Source organism: Enhydra lutris, unplaced genomic scaffold, assembly GCF_002288905.1.
Source record: "Enhydra lutris kenyoni isolate GAN:26980312 unplaced genomic scaffold, ASM228890v2 scaffoldscaffold48, whole genome shotgun sequence".
Taxonomy (NCBI): Eukaryota; Metazoa; Chordata; class Mammalia; order Carnivora; family Mustelidae; genus Enhydra; species Enhydra lutris.
In genome coordinates this window covers 4,749,007-4,758,535 of record NW_019154132.1, presented here as the reverse complement: position 1 = coordinate 4,758,535, position 9,529 = coordinate 4,749,007, and positions in this window count along the sequence as shown.

The following is a 9,529-nucleotide window of genomic DNA, read 5'->3' as shown; positions in this document are numbered from 1 at the left end:
TTTAATGTAGAAACTCTGTCTTTCAATTCTGAGAGGTTTTTTTTTTTCTTTCTTTTTTTTTGGGGGGGGGGATTATTTTGCTGGTGACTTCTCTGTTTCTTTTCTTTTTTTTTTTTTTAAATCCCAGACCAATTTTCAAATTTTTTCCCTCTCTATTTCTTTCTCTTTTGTTCTTCTTTCCAGGAATTTTTCTTATATAATTTTCTACTTCAAGCTATCTTACTTTAATTTCCAAGTATTATTTGAATGTTCTTCTTTCATAGGTTTTTTTTTTTTTTTTTTTTTTTTTTGGGGGGGGGGATTATTTTGCTGGTGACTTCTCTGTTTCTTTTCTTTTTTTTTTTTTTAAATCCCAGACCAATTTTCAAATTTTTTCCCTCTCTATTTCTTTCTCTTTTGTTCTTCTTTCCAGGAATTTTTCTTATATAATTTTCTACTTCAAGCTATCTTACTTTAATTTCCAAGTATTATTTGAATGTTCTTCTTTCATAGGTTTTTTTTTTTTTTTTTTTTTTTAACCAACCAGATTACTGTTTTCCACTATCTCTCTAAGGATATCAGTGATGATTTGGAGAGATGTTTTCTCTTTTTACTTGCTTTTCTTAGTTTGTTTTGGTCTCTGGCTTTTCAAATCAACATATTTTATTATCTCTAAGACTCTTCATGCAGGTGCTTTCTTGACATTATGAGAAGGTGTTCCTGAAATTATTTGGTGCAGCTGTATTATGATTGCTTCCTGGCTGACAGTTTTACAATACCATCAATTTGTAATTTCTATCCGGACTTCAGAAATGTTCATTCAGAGACGTCAAACATTTGTGTCATAGAATCAATGAAATGGGGTAAATATTTTCCTCAAATATTTGGGGATCCTTGCCACTCTTCCCATAGCTTAAGAGTGTGCACCAAAAATCTGTTTGAAGTGCTCTCTCTGTGATGGTGATGATGGTGGAGCTGGTGGGTGGAAAGCTTTACTGAGAGTAGCCCTTATTGTTGGGTGGTTTTGCTTGGCTATTTCATTAGGAAACCTTCCAATGATTATTTTCTCTTGGGCCGACTGGATTCTCAAGAGAAGAATTTTGGATCTTTTGCATGGAGATTGTAAGCCTGGCTGCCAGTCTTCCCAGAGTCAAAAAGAGAAGGAAAGGTCACCTGGGTGGCCCAGTCTGTTGGATGTCAGATTCCTGGTTTTGGCTCAGGTCACAATCATAGGGTTGTGAGATCGAGCCATTGGGCTCTGGACTCAATGTGGAGTCTGCTTGGGTTTCTCTCTCTCTCTCTCTCTGCCCCTCACTTCACTCAACACATACATGCACATGCTTTCTCTCTCTCTCTATCTAAAACAAATAAATAGGGTGCCTGGGTGGCTCAGTGGGTTAAGCCTCTGCCTTCGGCTCAGATCATGATCTCAGGGTCCTGGGATCAAGCCCCACATCAGGCTCTCTGCTCCGCAGGGAGCCTGCTTCCTCTCTCTCTCTCTCTGCCTGCCTCTCTGCCTACTTGTGATCTCTCTGTCAAATAAGTAAATAAAATCTGTTTAAAAAAAATAAAACAAATGAAATCTAGAGAGAGAGAGAGAGAGAGAGAGAGAGAAGGAAGGCTAAGATCCCGGGTATTAAATGTGTACACTTTTGCTTAGTTGTTTTCTTCCATATAGTTTCCCTGCCCTCACTTCTGCCTAATGTTTTTTTAATTCAGAGATGTTCAATTATATCTCTCTAGTGGAGGTCTTTTCCTTTTGTGGATTTGGGAAAAAAAGCTGGTGGGGTCTAAAAGTGCTTTTCAAACAAACTCTCAACCAAACCTTCTGTTGTTAGTACTGTCTTTTTCTCTGCTTTTAAAGAAAACTGGTTCTGCCAACTCCTGAGCCTTTTGAAGGTATATGATGAATCAGTCTGCCCCTTTGCTTTCCTTACTGTTGGCTCAGATTAGCTAAACCTTCCTCCTACATACCCCCCTCAATTTTTTTCTATCCTTTTGGGTTTATGCCTTAAAAATCACCTTACTTTTACTTTATTTTGGTTTAGGGAAGAAATGGAGGTGAACATTAATGTTCAATCTGCCATCTTTTTTTTTTTAAAGACTTTATTTATTCATTTGTCAGAGACAGAGAGAAAGCATACAAGCAAGGGAAACGGCAGGCAGAGGTAGAGGTAGAAGCAGAAGCAGAAGCAGGCTCCCCATTGAGCAAGGAGCCAGACGTGGAACTTGATCCCAGGACCGTGGGATCATGACCTGAGCCAAAGGGAGACACTCAACTGACTGAGTCACCCAGGCGTCCCTCAATCTCTCATCTTTAACTGAAAGTCGTCATTTATTTTTTAACTCTACTTACAAGATGTAAGTTCAATTCAGAACACTTGGAAAACAACGAAAAGAATGAAGGGGAAGACATAACCCATTTGACTAGAGGGGAAAGGGGTGGAGAGACAGGGTAACTGGGTGATGGACATTGAGGAGGATATGTGTTGTAATAAGACTGATGAACCACAGACCTAACCTCTGAAACAAATAATACATTATATGTTAACTAATTGAACTTAAAAAAATAAAAATTTGTGGTAAATTCTTAATTTTGGAAATGATGAGTAAACTAGCATTCAGACATTAAGGACTTTTAACACATACCCTCAGTTTGACCCATAGAAGAGTTATTCCTATGTACAATTCAACCATCAGCATGGAGCTATTTTTAAAAATATTGTCATCAAAATGATTAGTATTCTTTGTAAGTTTTTGCCAATCATGTAGACAAAAAAAAAAAAAAAACCTTTTTTTTAAAAAACAACTTGCCTTTCTTAAATTGTAGTGACTTTAGGTCTTTTAATATATATAGTCCCATAAAATCTGATATGAATTATCAACTTGTATTTCTTCTTTTATAAGTTAAATTTTTCATTTCCTTCTATGAATTACATATCATTTCATTTCATCACCTATTACCAATTTGTGCTTTTATCTTATTGATTCACAGGAACTATCAAGGTTATTGATCCAGTACTTAAATAATTTTCCATTTGTCTTTCAATTTTCTAAAGGACTTTTTCATTTTGTGTTGTCAAGCAATTGATGCTATGTTTTTGTTATTTTGTGCTTACCTACACAGTCTTCTAGTTCTTATATGGTTCTATAAGTCATGAAATAAGGCTCTAACTTTAGTTTCTCCTTATATCATTTACCAATTGTCTCAGCAATATTTATTTAAAATATACTGTCACATTGATTTGCAAAGCTGGAAGTATCACAATTCCAGACTTCAAGTTGTATTACAAAACTATAGTGATCAAAACAGTATGGTACTGGCATAAAAATAGACACATAGATCCATGGAACAGAATAGAAAATCCATATGTGAACCCACAACTATATGGTCACTTCATATTTGACAAAGTAGGAAAGAATATTCAATGGGAAAAAGACAGTCTCTTCAACAAATGGTATTGGGAAAACTGGACAGCAACATGCAAAAGAATAAAACTGGACCACTTTCTTACATTGTACACAAAAAACGAATTAAAAGTGGATTAAAGACCTAAATGTGAATACTGAAACCATCAAAATCCTAGAGGAGAACATAAACACATGGACAGTAACCTCTTTGATACTGGCCACAGCAACTTCTATCCTAAGATATGTCTCCTGAGGCAAGGGAAACAAAAGCAAAACTAATCTATCGGGACTTCATCAAAATAAAAACTGTACGGTGAAGGAAATGACAAAGCTAAAAGGCAGCCTACGGAGAGGGAGAAGATAATTGCAAATGAAATACCTGATAAAGGGTTAGTATCAAAATATACAAAGAACTTATAAAGCTCAACAACCAAAAAATGAATGATTCAATTAAAAACTGGGCAATTCCAAAGAAGACATACAGATGGCCAACAGACACTTGAAAAGATGCACAACATCAATGATGAACCAGGAAATACAAGTCAAGACTACAATGAGATATCACCTCACACCTGTCAGAATGGCTAAGACCAACAATATAAGAAACAACAGGTATTTGTAAGGATGTGGAGAAAGGAGGGTATGCAAACTGATGCAGCCACTGTGAAAAACAGTATGTAGGTTCTTCAAAAAGTTAGAAATAGAGCTACCCTATGACCAAGAAATTGCACTACTAGGTATTTACTTGAAGTATACAGAAATACTAATTCAAAAGGATACATACACCCCAATGTTTATAGCAGCATTTTCTATAATAGCCAAATCATGAAAACAGCTGAAGTGTCCCTTGACTTATGAGTGGATAAAGAAGATGTGATATATATATATATATATGAATATTACTCAGCCATAAAAAGAATAAAATCTTGCCATTTGCAATGACATGGATGGAGCTAGAGAGTATTATGCTAAGTGAAATAAGTCAGTCAGAAAGAGACAAATATCAAATGATTTCACTTACATACGGAATTTAAGAAACAAAACAAATGAGCAAAGAAAAATAAAGAAGGGTGCCTGGGTGGCTCAGTGGGTTAAAGCCTCTGCCTTCAGCTCAGGTCATGATCCCAGGGTCCTGGGATCGAGCCCACTTCAGGCTCTCTGCTCAGCAGGAAGCCTGCTTCCTCCTCTCTCTCTGCCTGCCTCTCTGCCTACTTGTGATCTCTGTCTGTCAAATAAATAAATAAAATCTTAAAAAAAAATAAAGAGAGGAGAGGCAAACCAAGAAACAGTCTCTTCACTCTAGAGAACAAACTGGTGGTTACCAGAGGGGAGGTGGGGGAGGGAATGGGGGAAACAGGTGATGGGGATGAAGGAGGGCACTTGTCCTGATGAGCACCAGGTGATGTGTGGAAGTGCTGAATCCTTATATTGTACACCTGAAACTATTATTGCACTGTATGCTAACTCACTGGAATTTCTTTATTTTTATTTTTTTCCCAAAGATTTTATTTATTTATTTGATATAAATATCAAATATTTATAAAGATAAAGAGCATAAATAGGTAGCATAAATAGGTAAAGAGCATAAATAGAAAAGCAGGCTCTCTGCTGAGCAGGGAGCCTCACCCAGGGCTTGACCCCAGGACCCTGGGATCATGACCTGAGCTGAAGGCAGATGCTTAACTGACAGAGCCACCCAGGTGCCCCTAACTCACTGGAATTTAAATAAAAACTGAAAAAAAAAATATTGTTACATTGATTTGAAATGTCCCTTTGGATCTGTTTTAGAACAAAGACCATAAACCTTCCGGGACTCTATCCTCCCCCTTCAGAACAGGTGAGTTCCTTTTTCTTTCTGTGTCTCTATGTCTTCATCTGCTAGTGATGTCAGGGAACTGCATTATTCTTGATGTTGCTGTTTTGTGGCCGGATACGCCCTTATTCATTCACTTCACAAACATATATGGGCCTGCTGTAGAGCTGGTGTTTGTGCTAGGCTGTGGGAATACAAGAGAAAATCAAGCAAGCCCATTGTGGTAGTTACTGCAGCAAGCCCAAGACAGAGTTATCGATGAGTAATTCTGCTGTCTTAGGACAGCTCTTCGCTCTGCAGGAAAATGCAGGATTACAGAGAGTCTGGAAGACATTGAGCAAAATGGTAATGGTAGCTGTTTCTGGGGGTGTGATCATAGTTGAATGTGGATTTCTTCTTTCTTGTTTTCTGTTTGCTTGTAGCTTCTACAAGCATACACATTATTATTGTGAAATTATTATTGTTTTTGTTAAACGAACCTCAGTTTCAGAGTTGGCTTCCTCGTAATCCTTGGTTCATAATGCTCTCTTGGGTCCCACATTCCCTTTATGAAAAGAAAACAAGGAGAAGGGATCTACAGAGGTTAGTGCAGACCCAAGGGAGGGAGGCTTTCAGAGAATGTGATGGGAGGGTGTTCCTGGGGTAGACACATCGGGGGTGGTGTGAGGGTCCCAGGTGCAGCGGTCTGGAAAAACGTGGCCTTTGGGGAATTCTGATAATTCAGCTTGTCAGGAGCTGAGGTCGTAAACGGGAGTGACCATGTGCTCTATCTGGTGTACATACAGAATAGTGGAAATGAATAATTTGAAGGCTGTGAGCATTTGCATGTCTAAGGATCTCATATATCCAATTAAGCCAGTCCTTTGGGGCGTTTTCTCACAAATGGAGGATTAGAGAGTCATCCTATTAAAAAGTGTAACTTTTAAATATATCTCTGGTATTACACTAGTACCAGAGAAATAGACTCTAGGCTGAAAAATCCTTAGGTGAAATAAACAGTATAAACAAATGCGTATTTACACGAATTACTAACAAGGTGAAAACTTTTACAAAGACCATCCTCCTATCCAGCATGATCAATTTGTCCCTCTCTGCTGCATTTGTCCCAAGGGACTGCCGAAATGTCCTTTACTCTTTTTCATCTCCGTGCCTCTCTTCTCTACCTACTGATTCATTTCTCTGCTCTCCTTCCCAGAAGAATGACACCATATCGTCTGTTCCACTTTTCCTGCTCTCCTGAATCCTCTCAGGCAGGCTTTCCACCCTACTGTGCCACTGAAACTGTTGTTACCAAAGGTAACAAAGACCCATGTCTTGCCAAATCCTATGGTCCGTGGCCATCTCTTTGTTTGCTGTGTCTTTCAGCAATATTTGGCAAGGCTGACTACTCCTTCCTTTCGGAAATATTTCTCTGAGCTTTCCTTCCGTTCCATTCTTCTAGATTTCCTGCCACCTCACCAGCTCCTCCTTCCCAGTATATTCCACTCCAGATGTCGGAACAGCCTAAGACCCAGCTCTGGGTTCCCCTCCCAACCTCACTGTTGATGCTTGCTCCTGTTTTCTCCCCGGTGATGTCCTTTGCAACCTTGGCTTTCAATACCATCTATATACTGATGACCCCCAACCGCTTGATTTCCCCCCCTGGATCTCTAGATGCCTACCCCCACCTGCTAGCTGGACATGCCCACTTAGCACTTTATTAAGAGCTTATGCGGCCGTAACAGAAGTCTTGGCTTTTCTACTTCCTCGTGACAGTTTCTCCTGAGTCTTTTCCGTCTCAGTAAATGGCACGACCACCTTTCGCCCTCTCCGGGACCTCACATACAGAAATCATTCCCGATGCATCTCCTCCTACTGCTGCTTACATTTATCCACGTGTCTTAGCTGATTTATTTTGAAAGTGTATTCCAAATCTGACCGCTTCTCCCTGATAGCACCGCTCACAGCCTCGTCTAAGCCACTGTCTTGTCTCGGCTGGGTTACTCTAACAGTTTCTGCCTGGCCGCACTGCTGCTCTTCCTACCACTTTCCAGTCATTTCTCTGCACAGTGGACAGAGTGATCCCTGCAAGCAGCGTACACTTACTAATGACTTTGGCTGTCAGTGACACTGAATCCAAACCCCTTCTGAAGCCTCCAAGACTCATGCTCAGCCCCCACCTGCCTGACTGTGCATGTTTGTCTATTTCCCTCCTTCATTTTCTGCCTCTCAAACACACTGACCTTGTTCCTGCCCTTGGACATTGGAGCTTGCTCTTCCCTCTGCCTGAAATGTTTTTTTTTTTCCCCCCAAGATCTTCACATGGAAGGTCTCTGCTTAATTGCTAGCTCCTTGAAAAAGCCTCCTTAGAGTCACCTAGATCCTCTCTAATGCAAAGTGTTTTACAAAATTCTCAGAGTAGAACTTATTCCTATCTGATATTTCCTTTTTCTTTTTCTTTTTGGCATTCCTAAACAGAAAGAAAGCTCTGAGAGAGCAAGAACCTTGTAGGATGTGTTTGCAGCTCTATCTTTGACACCTAGAACAGTGCCTGACCCTTAATAAGGGTTCGTTGAAGGGCAATGTGATATCTTGTTACCCCTTCATAATAGCGCTGTGAGAAATATTATTGTCCTCCACTTGCAGGTGGAGAAACGACATCAAAGATGCCAATGAGTTTCTCTGAGGTCTGATAGCCATTAAGAATCTAAGTGTGGGATCAGATTCCAGAAACTTGGATTTTAAAAACAATGATACTGTCTGCAAAATCTATCCTTTTGGAATCCAGAACTTATTTTATAAAAAGGCGGAGGGATTCTAAAATGTCTCGAAAGAGATAAATTTTTATACCTGGGAAAGCAAACACAAGGGAAACTCAGTTTAATAAAAGTGTTAAAAACTATTTTTATCTGCAGAGCTAATAGGATTGAAACAAAATTACTTCTTTTTTTTTTAAACCTGTAATTAACACATAATGTTATTTTTGTTAGAACCTGTAGCTTGGACACAGATCCTAGTATTGAGTGCACAGAACTCTAGGAAGGGAGACAGACAGGTTGTGTCACATTCAGCTTTGGCTTGTCCCATGAAAGTCCCTATCTCTCTGGGTGTCTCTCCATAAGTTTTGCTCAAACATATGTACATGAATGATTTTGCACACACAGAGCCCTCAAAGGATTTCAGAGAAAGTAGTTACATATTTGCACATGTAAATAATCAAGTGTGTCCCTTTTCTTCACCCCCCAGGACCCAAGTTCTTGAGGCAGCCCATTCTAAGCATGTCCTAAGACCCTTGAACTTTCATGGCCCACACAGAGTCACCGAGGTTCTGCAGTGGGTGTGGCTGGCAGTCATGGTGTGCCCTCTGATCTCTTGCCCTCACAGAATGGGGACAAAGAAAGGGCTTTTTGTCCAAGGAGGTAGGATCTCTTGGAGGAGAAATCTGCACTACACTCCAAGTCCTACCTGCATGGCTCTGGGACATTTTCCTTAGTATACTCTGAAAGTATCCCCTTGACCTTTGGCTCTGCTTAGAGAATGGTGGGTGGGGTGAAGGTAGGGAGGAAGGGATATTCCAGCAGAGAAGCCCAAAGGCAAAAACTCTTTTGTTTCTCTACCTTGATTCTCCAGGTCAATTCCTTTCCAAGTATCCCACCACCAATTGGAAAAAGGTATTTTTTTGACAACTGGGGAAAACCTAACATGAAATCTGTATTAAATGTATTAGATTAAAAATCTTAATTAGATGTATTAGATGCTGTTGATTTTGTTGGGTGGAACAGTGGTGTCATGGCTATATTTTGAAAGTCTTATTATCTGTTAGAGATACACCCTGAAATATTTACGGGGAAAACAACATGATGGCTGAGATTTGCTTTAAGCTGCAGAAGGAAGAATCTTATGTATGTTTGTGGAAAGGGGGCATATAACACAGGTAAGGCAGAATGTTGATAGTGGTTGAAATTGGCTACTGGAGGATTCTTCATATTCATCTCTCTAGTTCTGCATAGGATTGAAATTTCCTCAATAAAATGGCTTTTAAAAAACCATTATTATTATCCATGATTATCCTGTCAGGTTTATAAACTACCATTTTAATTAATCTAAAGAGATTAGTGATGCATAGGGTCACTTAAGGAGTTTATATAGAAGGAGTTCTATAGAAGATCCTAGGGAATGTAAACTCTTCTGCTCAGTACTCACAACTAAGTGCTTTAAAACAATCGATTTTAATGACAATGAATTTTCTATATAAGTAGCTGTGACAGTTAATTTTATGTGTCAGTTTAGCCAGACTATTTCATTATTTGGTCATACACCAGTCTAGATGTTGTTGTGAAGGTATTT